The 15,925-nt window shown below is 38.2% G+C and overlaps 1 pseudogene; it reads left to right on the plus strand.

Moving 5' to 3' along the window:
* Positions 1–5,392: 5,392 nt before the first annotated feature.
* LOC118899494 lies at positions 5,393–7,557 on the plus strand (annotated as a pseudogene).
* The last annotated feature ends 8,368 nt before the right edge of the window (positions 7,558–15,925 follow it).

Raw genomic sequence — 15,925 nt, forward strand, 5'->3', positions numbered from 1 at the left:
TGGAATATTACTCAGCCATAAAAAGGAATGAAATTGGGTCATTTGTAGAGATGTGGATCTATCTAGATACTGTCATACAGAGTGAAGTAAGTCAGAAACCGAAAAACAAATATCGTACATTAACACATATATGTGGAACCTAGAAAAATGGTACAGATGATCCGGTTTGCAGGGCAAAAATTGAGACACAGATGTAAAGAACAAACGTATGGACACCAAGGGGGGAAAGCAGCGGGGGGGGTGGGGGGGTGGTGTGATGAATTGGGAGATTGGAATTGACATGTATTCACTGATGTGTATAAAATGGATGATTAATAAGAACCTGCTGTATACAAAAATAAATAAAATAAAAGTCAAAAATTCAAAAAAAAAATGTATTGACACCAAGGGGGGAAAGTGGGGGTGGGGTGGGGGGGGTGTGGTGAATTGGGAGATTGGAATTGACATATATACATTAATATGTATAAAATGGATACCTAATAAGAACCTGCTGTATAAAAAATAAATAAAATAAAATTCAACAAAACAGAAGACTGAATCAGGTAGAAATAGACAGTCTGGACTGGCAGATCACTAGTAGTGAAACTGAATTTATAATTAAAAAAAAAAACTCCTAGCAAACAAAATTCCATGATTGGATGGCTTCACAGGAGACTTCTACCAAATACACAAAGAAGAGCTAATCCTTCTCAAACTATTACCAAAAAATTGGAGAGGATGGAAAAATTCCAAGTTCATTTTACAAGGCCACCATACTCTGATTCCAAAACTAGACACACTACATAAAAAGAAAATTACAGGCTAATATCTCTGATGAATGTAGATTCAAAAATCGTCATCAAAATATTAGCAAACCAAATTCAACAATATATAAAAATGAGTGTATACCACAATCTGTTGGAATTTATTCTAGGATGCAAGGATGGTTCAATATTCACAAATCAATCAATGTGATACACTACATTAGCAAAAGGAAGAATAAAAATCACATGATCATCTCAACAGATGCAGAAAAAGCCTTTGACAAAATTCAGTATCCATCCATGATTAAAAAAACCCTCTCAACAAAGTGGATATATAAACAACAAGTTCCTACTGTATAGCACAGGGAACTATATTTAATATCTTTTAGTAATCTATAATGAAAAAGTATATGAAAAGTATATATATGTATGTGTGTGTGTATATATATATATATATATATATATATATAAAAGTGAATCACTTTGCTGTACAACAGAAACTAACACAACATTGTAAATCAACTATACTTCAATTAAAAAAAAAGAAAAAGAAAAAAGTGGGTACAGAGGGAACATATCTCAACACAATAAAGGCCATTTATGAGAAACCCACAACTAACAGCTTTTTACTCTCTGGTGAAAATTTGAAATCCTTTCCTCTAAAATCAGGAACAAGACAAGGATGCCCACTCTCACCATTTCTATTTAACATAGTATTGGACAAGAAAAAGAAATAAAAGACATCTAAATTGGAAGGGGAAAAAGTAAAATTGTCACTATTTTCAGATGACATGATACTATATATAGAAAACCTTAACATCTCCACCAAAAAACCATTAGAACTAATGATGAATTCAGCAAAGTTGCTGGAAACAAGATTAATATCTGTTGCTTTTCTATACACTAATAATGAACTATCAGAAAGAAAAAGCAAGAAAACAATCCCAGTTAAAATCACATCAAAAAGAACAAAATACCTAGGAATAAACTTAACCAAGGAGGTGAAAGAACTATACTCTGAAAACTATAAAACATTGATGAAGGAATTTGAAATGATGCAAAGAAATGGAAAGATATACTGTGTTCTTGAATAGGAAGAATAAACATTATTAAAATAGTCATACTACTCAGAGCAATCTACAGATTTAATGCAATCTCTATCAAAATTCTCCTGACATTTTTCACAGAACTAGAACAAATAATCCTAAAATTTATGTGGAACCACAAAGACCCAGAATAGACAAACCAATCATGAGAAAAAAGAGCAAAGCTAGCGTTATCACCCTCCCTGAATTCAGACTATACTACAAAGGAACAATAATCCAAACAGCATGGTACTGACACAAAAACAGACTCATAGATCAATGGAACAGAATAGAAAGCCCAGAAATAAACCCACATGTGTATGCTTAATTAATCTACAACAAAGGAGGCAAGAATATACAATGGAGCAAAAGACAGTCTCTTCAATAAGTGGTTCTGGGGAAACTGGACAGCTACATGTAAAAGAATGAGATTAGAACATTTCCTCACACCACATACAAACATAAAATCAAAATGGATTAAAGACCTAAATGTAAGACCTGAAACCATAAGTCCTAGAAGAGAACATAGGCAGAACATTCTTTGACATAAATCATAGCAATAGTTTTTTAGATCTGTCTCCTAAGGCAAAAGAGATAAAAGCAAAAATAAACGAATGGGACTTAATTAAACTTAAAAGTCCTTGTACAGCAAATGAAACCATTGACAAAAACAAAAAGAACCAACTGAATAAAACAAAACATTTGTAAGTGATATGATCAAAAAGGGGTTAATATCCAAAATATATAAACAGCTCATACAACTCAATATAAAAAAAACCTTATTAAAAAATGGTCAGAAGACCTGAATAGACATTTTTTTCAAAGAAGATATACAGATGGCAAATAGGCACATGGAAGATACTCAACATTGCTAATCATCAGAGAAATGCAAATCAAAATCATAATGAGATTCACCTCATACCTGTCAGAATGGCTATCAACAAGAAGTCTACAAATCACAAATATTGGTGAGGATGTGGAAAAAGGGAACCCTCATACACTGTTGGTGGGAATGTAAATTGGTGCAGACACTATGGAAAACAGTATGGAGGTTCCTTAAAAAACTAACAATAGAACTACCATATGATCCAGCAATCCACTCCTGGGTATAAATCCAGAAAAAATGAAAACACTAATTTGAAAAAGATACTTTCACCCCAGTGTTCATAGCAGCATTATTTACAATAGCCAAGATGTGGAAGCAACCTGTCTATCAACAAGTAAATGGATAAAGAAGACATGGTTTAAAAAAAAAAGCTGAAAAAAGAGACATGGTATATATATATATACACAATGGAATACTACTCAGCTATAAAAAAGAATGAAATTTTGCTAATTGTAACAACATGGATGGACTTGGAGGGTATTATGTTTAGTGAAATAAGTCAGACAGAGAAAGATATATACTGTATGATATCATTTATATGTGTAATCTAAAAAAATAAAACAAACTAGTGAATATAACTAAAAAGAAACAGACAACAAACCAGTGATTACCACCAGGGATGGGGGTGGTCAAGCTAGAGGTAGGGAATTAAGAGGTACAAACTACTATATATAAAATAAATGAGCTACAAGGATATATTGTACAGCAACAGGGAATATAGCCAATATTTTATAATAACTACAAGTGGAATATAACCATTAAAATTGTGAATCACTACATTGTACACCTAAAACTTATATAATACTGTAAATCAACTATACCTTAATAAAAAAAAAAGAAAGAGTTAATGAACACTTGTTAGAAAAAGGTGCTAAATCTAGCATAATAATACAGTTCTGGTGACATTTGTTCAACCCTTTTGGAAGAAAATATGAAAATATGTAGCAGAGCCATTTTTTAAAAAATTATACCCTATGAGACAGTAACCTCTGTTTTTTATATTATAAGAAAATAATCCATTTTATTAATGGAAAACCACAGAATCCACTTTGTCTAGTTTAGGCAGGAAGGGAATTTATTAAAGGATATCGGGAAACTTACAGGATCTCTGGAATGCAAGACAGAGAAGGGGCTTGGGAGCTATATATCCAGGGATAAGGGCCAACCACATCCAGAAGCTACTCTAGAAGCACCACCACTTGGTCAGGACAGACCCCGTGTCTCCAGACAGCTCATGTCCTAGACATCCAGCACTGAGCTATTGCCTCCAGGTTCCAAAAACCTCTTCCCCCAAGCTTGCTAGTGGGTAGACACTACACTGCCCACTCACATTGTTCCCTTCCAAACTGGAGTCTCTTACAGATGTATATGTGGCAGGGCCCAGGTCTCTCAAGCAGCAGGGATACTGGGAGAATGAGTTTTAGCATCTACTTTGAGGAGGTGTTTCTCAATATGTGCGAAACTCTTCAAATACTGGGGTAAGGAAAGAATGGTCAAAAGATATTGGGCAGCTACATACAAGAAAAAGGTTCAAGACAGTCCAAAAGGAGATAGTAATATGTACAATTATGGTCAATACAGCAGAACTTGTCATAACCAAAAATTAGAAATAATTTAGTAAAGGGAGGACTTTTATAATTCAACAATTTCATAGAATATTATTTAATCACAAAAGGTTATAAACATACAAATTCACAGAGACAGAAAGTATAATAGTAGTTACTAGGGGCTGGGGGAAAGTGGTTATGTGGAGCTAGTGTTTCAGCGGTTACAGAGTTTCAGTTTGAGATGATGAAAAAGTTCTGGAAATGGATAATGGTGATGGTTGCACAACAATGTGAGTGTACTCACCACAGAATTGTACATTTAAAAATATTAAAATAGTAAGTTTTGTGTTATGTATATTTCACTGCAACAAAAAGTTTTATAAAAAGAGCTATAAAGAATAAAGAATGATGAAAAATAGTTCTGATATAAAGGAAAATGGAAAATTGTATCCATACTATCATTAAAAGATGTAAAATTTATACAAGTGAAAAGGAGTAAAAGGATCAAGGATAATTAAATTATAATATTTTAGGACTGTGGGATTATATGTGAATATTTTTTCTTTTATTTGTAATTTTAATAAGGTTAATATATATTTTTGAAGTCATTTGAAATAAAAAATTTGGTAGTGATTGCCTACTCTCCCCCTTTCTCAAATCTTGAGTTTGAATAAAGAAAGCTGTATAGAAAAGCCAAAAAGTGAGCTAGTCTCATCAATCAAATGATGAGCTCACAATCAAAATTTTAAAACACATAAGGAAAAAATTCACCATGTGCATGAGTCAACAGACACAGTAAATAGCAGGATTAGAGCCCTAAAAACTTGAGATAGTATAATGTAATTCTAAAAAATATGACATAAGCATATTTAAATTAGTTAATGAAGTAATAAATTCTAAGAGTGTCGCTATGAAAAACAATGGTAGGTTTTTAAAAATAGAATTTCTAGAAATAAAAAATACAGTCATCATAATTACAAGTAGTGGATGAGTAAAATAGATTAGACACCTGAAGAGAATAATAGATCTACTAATAGATTAATAGATTATTAGACACCTGAAGAGAGAATAAAGCACCTGAATGATAAATTTTTAAAAATTAACTGGGAGGGACCCCCTTGGGGGGAAAAGATGGTCATCATTGCTGAGGGCCCAGGCAGTGACGGGGCTGGGAAAGCACCATCAAACCTGTGTGAAAATCTACGGACAATTCTAGATATTTTATCAATGAGAATTGGCTTGCCTCCAGTTTGGGGTTATTTGATTATCAGAGAAGATTTTAATATTGCACTAGGAGTTTTTGCTTTAGCTGGTCTAACTGATTGGTTGGACGGATTTATTGCTCGAAATTTGGACCATCAAAAATCAGCTCTGGTACAGTAATCAAGACAGTATGGTACTGGCACTAAAACAGAAATATACATCAATGGAACGGGATAGAAAGCCTAGAGATAAACCCACGCACATATGGTCACCTTATTTTTGGTAAAGGAGGCAAGAATATACAATGGAGAAAAGACAGTCTCTTCAATAAGTGGTGCTGGGAAAACTGGACAGCTACATGTAAAAGAATGAAATTAGAACACTCCCTAACACCATACACAAAAATAAACTCAAAATGGGTTAAAGACCTAAATGTAAGGTCAGACACTATAAAACTCTTAGAGGAAAACATAGGCAGAACACTCTATGACATACATCACAGCAAGATCCTTTTTGATCCACCTCCTAGAGAAATGGAAATAAAAAAATAAATAAACAAATGGGACCTAATGAAACTTAAAAGCTTTTGCACAGCAAAAGAAAACATAAACAAGACGAAAAGACAACCCTCAGAATGGGAGAAAATATTTGCAAATGAAGCAACTGACAGAGGATTAATCTCCAAAATTTACAAGCAGCTCATGCAGCTCAATATCAAAAAAGCAAACAGCCCCATCCAAAAATGGGCGGAAGACCTAAATAGACATTTCTCCAAAGAAGATATACAGATTGCCAACAAACACATGAAAGGATGCTCAACATCACTAATCATTAGAGACATGCAAATCAAAACTACAATGAGGTATCACCTTACACCAGTCAGAATGGCCATCATCAAAAAATCTGGAAACAATAAATGCTGGAGAGGGTGTGGAGAAAAGGGAACACTCTTGCACTGTTGGTGGGAATGTAAATTGATACAGCCACTATGGAGAACAGTATGGAGGTTCCTTAAAAAACTAAAATTAGAATTACCATATGACCCAGCAATCCCACTACTGGGCATATACCCTGAGAAAACCATAATTCAAAAAGAGTCATGTACCAAAATGTTCATAGCAGCTCTATTTACAATAGCCAGGACATGGAAGCAACCTAAGTGTCCATCAACAGATGAATGGGTAAAGAAGATGTGACACATATATACAATGGAATATTACTCAGCCAAAAAAAAAGAAGTGAAATTGAGTTATTTGTAGTGAGGTGGATGGACCTAGAGTCTGTCATACAGAGTGAAGTAAGTCAGAAAGAGAAAAACAAATACCGTATGCTAACACATATATATGGAATCTAAAAAAAAAAAAAGGTTATGAAGAACCTAGGGGCAGGACAGGAATAAAGAGGCAGATGTAGAGAATGGACTTGAGGACACGGGGAGGGGGAAGAGTAAGCTGGGACGAAGTGAGTGGCATGGACATATATACACTACCAAACGTAAAATAGATAGCTAGTGGGAAGCAGCCGCATGGCACAGGGAGATCAGCTCGCTGCTTTGTGATCACCTAGAGGGGTGGGATAGGGAGGGTGGAGGGAAACGCAAGAGGGGAGAGATATGGGGATATATGTATATGTATAGCTGATTCACTTTGTTGTAAAGCAGAAACTAACACACCATTGTAAAGCAATTATACTCCAATAAAGATGTTAAAAAAAAAATCAGCTCTGTGATGTGTTGTTGGTCCACTTGCTGATAAAATACCTAGCAGTACCTCATATGTTAGCTTGACCTATGCAGATAATATTCCAGTTTCACTTACTTACATGATAATGTCAAAAGGTGTAATGTTGATTGCTATCATTTTGATGTCAAATATTGAACTGTTCCAACACTGAGAATGCTTGCTAAATATTTCAATCCTTGCTGTGCCACTGCTAAATTAAAACCAATATTCATCAGCAAGGTAAACACAGCAGGCCAGTTCATCTTGGTGGCAGCTTATTTTGCAGCTCTGGTTTTGAATTACAGTTGATCCCTTAACACACAGGCATTAGGGGCACTAACCCTCCTTGTAGTCAAAAACTTAGGAATATAAAATGATGAAGCCACTGCAGAAAGTTTGATGGTTCCTGAAAAATTTAAACATAGAATTACCCTATGATCTGGCCATTCCAGTTCTAGGTATACACCCAAGAGAATTAAAAGCAAGGACTCAGATACTTATATACCAATGTTTATAGAAGCATTGTTCACAATAGCCAAAAGATGGAACAGCCCAAATGTTCATCAACAGATGAATGGATAAACAAAAGGTGGTATACACAGGCAATGGAATATTATTTGGACTTAAAAAGGAATGAAATTCTGATACATGCTACAACATTGGTGAACCTGGAAAACATTACACTAAGTAAAATAAGCCAGACACATAAAACAAATATTGTATGACTCAACTTACATAAAGTACCTAGAATAGGCAAATTCATAGAGACAGGAAGTACTATAGTAGATGTTACTAGGGGATCTTGGGTACGGTGAGGAGTTATTTTACAAGGGGTACAGTTTCTATTTGGAATGATGAAAAAGTTCTGGAAATGCATAGTGGTGATGGTGGCACAGCATTGTGAATGTACTTAATACAACTGAATTGTATACTTGAAAATGGCTAAATGAGTAAATTTTATGTATTTTATTACAATAAAAAATACAGGACCACCAAATTACATTTGAAATTCACATAAGCTATGAATAACTTTTTAGCCTAAGTATGTCCCTTGCAATGTTTGGGACATATTTATAAAAAAAAAATTAATGTGTTGTTTTCCTGACATTCAAATGTAACGGGGCATCCTGTATTTCATCTGGCAACCCTGACAAGAGATGCTCAGAGTCTTCATTAGGGTAGGGACAAAGCAACGAAGATCATTCGAGAGATGTTTTAGGATTAAAACTGACAGACTTGGTGACCAAATGGAATAAGCATGCGCTGAAGAGGGAAGAAGTGTGAATAGCACTGAGTCTTCTGTTCTATAACACAGAGGAGACATTCATGTTGGTAAAGAGCCAACCCCACCCTTCAGTTCATTCATTTGTCCAACTAACCTGTATGCTTTGCCAACACTGTGGTAAGGGCTGTCCAGACCTCAGTGACTAAACAAGCAGCTTACAGTCCAGAGGGGCCTCTGGGCAAGTAAGGAGACAGTGACAATAGGTTATGAGGAGTCCCGTGATGGGGGCAGTATCTGCTGCAGGTCGGGGCGGGGGAATGGGGGTGTCTGTGGCCAAGGTCACGGGATCGGATGGCAGCGCACTGGAATCTGGAACGGGGAAGCAGCAGCAGGAGTGCCTGGAAGGAAACTGAGGACAGTCCTGGCCTCCTGGACTGTCACGTGGAGTGGCCCAGCAGACCATGAGGAATCTTACTTCCTTCTTGCCTTCCAAAGATCGGTGTCCTTCTAAGGAGGAACTTCACAGCTCCCAAGCCCAGTAGAACCTGTTGCCAGCAGGTTCAGATATAATCTTGCAAACTGGAATGATTACCGTCTCCCCTGCTGCCTTCCTGGAACAACGATTTGAAAGTAAAATATAAAATAGATTGTTAGGGGGACTTCCCTGGTGGCAGAGTGGTTAAGAATCCACCTGCCAATGCAGGGGACAAGGGTTCGAGCCCCGGTCTGGGAAGATACCACATGCTGCGGAGCAACGAAGCCCGTGCACCACAACTACTGAGCCTACGCTCTAGAGTCCGCGAGCCACAACTACTGAGCCCGTGCGCCACAACTGCTGAAGCCCACACACCTAGAGCCCGTGCTCCATGACAAGAGAAGCCCACGCACCACAACGAAGAGCAGCCCCCGCTCTCCGCAACTAGAGAAAGCCTGCGCGCAGCAATGAAGACCCAAGGCAGCCAATAAATAAATAAAAAGGGAGTAACTTAAAAGATATATATATATATTTTTAGGACCCTTGCCAACCACAGGTTTCCAAATGCTCAACGAGCAGCAGCCAGAGGGGCCCGGGAAATGGGCAGCTTCTAAATCGGGTCCGTGCCTTGGCTTTTCTTCCTAGCTGGAGGGCCTAAACTGGCCCCCCGGCTGCCTCATATACCCTGTGCACTCATAAATTATTACTTCACTAGACACATTGTAGCACCACTAAAATTACATATGCAAAAAAGCTCCATTAAAGGACTGGGGCTGGTTTAGGAGGAATGAGTCGTCAAGATTAAAGAAAAGCCATTTCTTCAATCTTGGCATTTCTCGGGAAATTCCCTGAGGCTGCTCAGCAGAAAATTAAATTGCCCTGCTAGCCAGCTGGATTCTTTGTAACTTTCTGAGCCTAGAAACCCAGTCTCTTCTCATCTCTCTGCGGATCTTTCCACCGGGTATGCAGGCTGAATTTCCTGTCAAGTTTGGTGGAGATTTAGAGATGTCTGGGTGGTAAATCAGCCAAAATCCTGGGGTTGGGTAAAGTGACCTGAATATACACTGCCCCTTGATTTCAATCCAGTGGAGTATAATCTTACCGTATTTGGTGGGCAGGGGAGATATGGAGACAGACCCTGAGAAAAGCAAGATGAGCAAAAGGGGCTACAGACAGGGGACTTTTAGGGCAGTGAAACTATTCTATATGACATTGTAATTGTGGGTATGTGTCATTCTTTCTTTCTTTCATCTTCCTGTTGTTGTTAGAATTAACAACGTGCTCCTGCTCTCCAATTTCTTAGCTTGTCCAAGAGGTAAGGCAGGATGAGTTCAGTCCATGGGAGCTCAGAAAAGATTTCCCTAAACCAGGAAACAGCACAGCGTGTCCCACGTAGAAGCCTGTGATACCAGCTGAGCAAAGTATTAACTTTATGAATTACACTAGCGCGTCCCGAACTTTAATGTGCATACAAGTCACCCGGGGATCTTATAAATTACAGCTTCTCATTCAGTCAAGTCGGGCTGGAGCCTGAAATGCTGCATTTCTAACAAACTCCCAGATGTTGCTGATGCTGCTGATTTTTTTTTTTTAACATCTTTATTGGAGTATAATTGCTTTACATTGTTGTGTTAGTTTCTGCTGTATAACAAAGTGAATCAGCTATACGTATACATATGTTCCCATATCTCTTCCCTCTTGCGTCTCCCTCCCTCCCACCCTCCCTATCCCACCCCTCTAGGTGGTCACAAACCACAGAGCTGATCTCCCTGTGCTATGCGGCTGCTTCCCACTAGCTAGCTATTTTACGTTTGGTAGTGTATATATGTCCATGCCACTCTCTCACTTCGTCCCATCTTACCCTTCCCCTTCCCATATCCTCAAGTCCATTCTCTAGTAGGTCTGCATCTTTATTCCCGTCTTGCCACTAGGTTCTTCATGACCTTTTTGGGTTTTTTTCCTTAGATTCCATATATATGTGTTAGCATACGGTATTTGTTTTTCTCTTTCTGACTAACTTCATTCTGTATGACAGACTAACTCCATCCACCTCACTACAAATAACTCAATTCCATTTCTTTTTATGGCTGAGTAATATTCCATTGTATATATGTGCCATATCTTCTTTATCCATTCATCCGATGATGGACACTTAGGTTGCTTCCATGTCCTGGCTATTGTAAATAGAGCTGCAATGAACATTTTGGTACATGACTCTTTTTGAATTATGGTTTTCTCAGGGTATATGCCCAGTAGTGGGATTGCTGGGTCGTATGGTAGTTCTATTTTTAGTTTTTTAAGGAACCTCCATTCTGTCCTCCATAGTGGCTGTATCAATTTACATTCCCACCAATTGATGGGATCCACTCTGAATAGCAAAGGATACACCACATCAATGCACAGGGGAGCAGATTCTTACACTCTTTTCGGTGGAGTGTATGAAAGAATGTTCAGCTAACACCAGTTTGCCCATGGCTACTTCCAGGTACCAATTTCTAAGACCTGAAGGGATATGTTGTGGTCTGGCTGGTTGTTTAAGAGCATATTCATATACACTTTATCCCTACCCCCAGACAGTAGGCATCACCCAATACTGCATTTCCTTAAGGGTCTTTCAACTGAATTATGTATGAATAAGGCAAGTCTCCAGAGTACAGGCAAGAATGACAACTGGCCACAAGAAGGTATAAAGAAAGCTTTAATCTAAGCTTTACCACTTAAGTCTGTTAGCCTCAGCAAGTTATGTAAGCATCAGTTGACCCACCAGGAGAATGGGAATTAGTCAATACTCCCATCTTATTGTGAGAAAGAAATGACATAATTTATGTAAAGAGCTTGATACTTTATGCTTGGTATGTGATAACTACTATTATTCACTCATTCACATACATACTTAATGCTTATCATGTGCCAAAGTCTGTTCTATGGTAAATGCTATGAATAAAGTGGTAAGACAAAATCCCTAACCTCCTTGAGCTTATATTTTAATGAAAGTTAATGCCTTTTTTTATCACATGGGAAAGAAAAAAGAATTTAGATTTCCTAGCAAGAACTTTTCAGCTCTGAAATATATTATTTTTACTCAGAGGCACAGTTTCACTCAAAGCATAACCAACATTTATAATCATTCAACATTAGACATAAATTAATCCATGTTTCCTATCACTGGAGATAGCCCACATTAATGTAAATGGCACTCGCCAAGACAGCTATAGCAAGGATTTTTCATTGGATAATTGGATTATGTCACGTGGCCTCAAAAATCCTTTCTATGTTTATGATAAGAGCAATCTAGACCTAAAGCTCTTTAAGATCTGTGTTGGGAATTCCCTGGCGGTCCAGTGGAATTCCCAACTCCGTGCTTTCACTGCCAAGGGCCCAGGTTCAATCCCTGGTTGGGGAACTAAGATGTCACAAGCCACGAGGCGCAGCTGAAAAATAAAAGATCTGTCTCTCCCACCATAATATCCCCAATACCTAGCACAGTACCTGGCATTTAACAGATACCTAGTAAATATTTGTTAAATAAATGATTGGTGGTTCTTTAATTCTTGAACCTATGATTCTATTATTGTTGCCTGGGGCTTATTTTAGCACTTACCACATTGTGTTGTAGTTATTATTTTATCTGTCTGTCATCCATACTCACTTCTGATCTCCCTAAAGATGGGGCTGTTTTCTTAATCTCTGCTAACCAAGACTGCACACAACAAAAAGCCAATACATTTGACCCTTCGACAACACAGGGGTTAGGGGTGTCGACCACCCATGCAGTTAAAAATCCTTGTATAATTTATAGTCAGCCCTCCCTATATGGTTCCTCCATATCCGTGGTTCTGCATCCGGAGATTCAACTAAACTTGGATTAGGCAGTATTTACTACTGAAAAAATCTGCATATAAGTGGACCCATGCAGTTCAAACCTGTGTTGTTCAAGGGTCAATTGTACTAAGTGAATGTTTGTTGGAGGGGGGAAGGGACAATATATGAACAAATGAATGAATTCTTTGATCCAAATTTTTATGATTTATGAACATATCAACCACACACCTCTTGTCAGAGATTCACTTTTTAAAAAATCAAGACATAAGTGATAAGACCCATCAGCCAAATGGAAGAAGGGATTCTAGGGCCCTGGGAGAAAGTTGACTATGGAAATAATTGCTAACATTCCAGACAGGTCATTTTGTATCATAAATCAGTCAGATTAGAGCAGAAACCTACTAGGTTCACATCCCCTCAGTGAGTGCTGAGAAGCGACAATTTAAACTTTCCAGAACTCATGGTCAAGGCTAGGGGTCAGCAGACTTCTTCTGCAAAGGGCCAGAGAGTAAATATTTTCAGCTTTGCAGGCCAGCTGTCCCTGTTGCAACCACTCAACTCTGTTGTAGAGCAAAAGCAGCCGTAGACAATACATAAGCAAATGGGTGTGACTGTGTCCCAATAAACCTGTTTATGGACATTGCAATTTGAATTTCACATCATTTTCACATGTCATGAAATATTATTGTCCTTTTTATTTCTTAAATAAGTGAGGCACAGGAGAATTTTAGGGAGGTGAAACTACTCTATACAACACAGTAATGGTACATTTGTCAAATCCTTAGAATGTACAACACAAAGAATATAAACCATGAGCTTTAGTGAATAATAAAGTGTTAATATTAGCTTATTAATTTTAACAAATCAACCACACTAAGTCAAGACGTGAATAGGGGAAATTATGTGCTGGGGGTGACAGGATGGGGGAGGTAGGTACATGGAAGTCTATGTACTATTTGTTCCATCATTCTGTAAATCCAAAATTGTACTTTTAAAAAAAAAGGCCCCCCAAAAAGTGTAAAAATATATCTCACATGAAGCCTGCTTTGTGAGGCCCCAGGTAGCGTGGTGATTTAATTGGGCCCAACAGTGATGGGAGTGGCCTGGCAGGTAGTATCAGGGCTGCCACTCACTCTGGTCTTCACTGAGATGAGAGTCAGGGTCCCGATCTGGCCGTTGTCCTCTCACAGAGCAGTGACCAAGGCTTTCTGCAGAGATCATCAGATGGGAAGAGAAGTCCCCAGATTTTTAAAACGCTGTGGAATAACTTTCTGTGTTCATTTTAGAAATTAATCCTAATATAAGAGAAGAGAAACAAGGGTAGGAAGGGAAGAAGGACTGGAGAAGAAGGAAAAAGGAGGAAACACCCAAATCAAGCTCTGTTCAACCTACTTTTCCGGCTCTCGCCCCACGTTCTCTAATTCAGGGGCCCTGAGAGGCAGGCAGAAACACGCTTCCTTGTCCCCTCTCTGCGATCAGAGGCTGCGTATGACTAGAAGGTGAAGTTCAGACAAATGTGAACAAACCATTGTGCTCTGAGAAGGCGGAAAGGAACTCAAGACTTAAGTTGAAGTGGTTTCCGTAGGTCAGCGAGTATTTAACAAGCACTTACCGCCTTTCAGGCCCTGTGCTGGCGAAGCTGAAAAGAAAAGAGAGCAGAACTGTGTCAAGCAACTTATAAGGTAATATTTTTAGACACAAGGAGACCACCTTTATTCCCTCTAGGGAGAAATAATTTGCTGCCTCTGCACTTTAGTGCATCAAGAGAAGCACAGTTCGGATGGAAACTCCCTCCACTCAAGCTCCTATCCCCAGTTGTCTCTCTAGGGCCAGCCTCTGCTCCTGAGCTGTCCATATGGCAGCCACTAGCAACATGAGGCCACTGAGCACTCCAAATATGGCTTGGAAAATGGAGACACTGAACTTTTTACTTTTACTTAATTTTAATTAATTTCAATTTAATAGCGCATACTCAATCCAGTTATTGGGAGACATTTAAGTATCTTTGAAGTAACTTGAGTATGTGAATCAACTTTTTTAACCATAAATTTTATAAAATCTAAATACAGATCAAGGATTTCTAATGAAAATTTAACATCCAAATTGAGATGTGCCATAAAAAAAAATGCACACCGTGGGGGGACTTCCCTGGTGGTCCAGAGGTTAAGAATCCACCTTCCAGTGCAGGGGACATGGGTTCGATCCCTGGTTGGGGAACTAAGATCCCACACGCCACGGGGCAACTAAGCCCACGAGCCACAACTAGGGAGATGCCCACGCCACAACAAAGAGCCCGCTTGCTGCAACGAAAGATCCTGCACGACACAACAAAGATCCCATGTGCCACAACTAAGACCCGACGAAGCCTAATTAATTAATTAATTAATTAATTAATTTGTTAAAAAATGCACACTAGAATTCAAAGACTCAGTATAAAAAAACTGTTAAGTGGTTTATTAATAATTTGTATACTGATTACATGTTAATGTCATTTTCAATATATCAGGAAAAAGTATATTATTTAAATTAATTTTTCTTTTTTCAATGTGACTATAAAAAAACATATAATTCCATATGTGGCTTGCATTGTATGTTTAGTATACGGCACTGCTCTAGAACTATTATAGTTTCCTAGTTGGTCTCCAACCTCCAGGGACTCCAAGCTTTGCTCCTTCATCTGTCTATACCAGATAGTTCCTTCTGAAGCTCTCTTTTTCACATTGTCTTTTTCCATTTAGTGCCTCCTTTCCGGTTACCTGTCATAACTAATTATAACCTCTCAGCTTGTAGTCAGGACCCCCACCATGTCTTGGCTCCCCACAGCCCACAGCTCCTCACAGCTTGTACCTCTGCAATCTCATCCAGTAAGTCCCCTACATACGAACGAGCTTCATTCCAAGAGTGGGTTCGCTAAGTCCAATTTGTTCGTAAGTCCAACAAAGTTAGCCCAGGTACCCAACTAACACAATCGGCTATACAGTACTGTACTGTAATAGGTTTATAATACTTTTCACACAAATAATACATAAAAAACAAACAAACACACAAAAAAAACATTTTTAATCTTACAGTACAGTACCTTGAAAAGTACAGTAGTACTGTACAATAGCTGGCATACAGGGGCTGGCATCAAGTGAACAGGAAAGAAGAGTTACTGACTGGAGGAGGGAGAGGAGGTGGGAGATGGTAGAGCTGAAGGATCGTCAGCAACAGGAGAT

This window comes from Balaenoptera musculus, chromosome 8, assembly GCF_009873245.2.
Source record: "Balaenoptera musculus isolate JJ_BM4_2016_0621 chromosome 8, mBalMus1.pri.v3, whole genome shotgun sequence".
Taxonomy (NCBI): domain Eukaryota; kingdom Metazoa; phylum Chordata; class Mammalia; order Artiodactyla; family Balaenopteridae; genus Balaenoptera; species Balaenoptera musculus.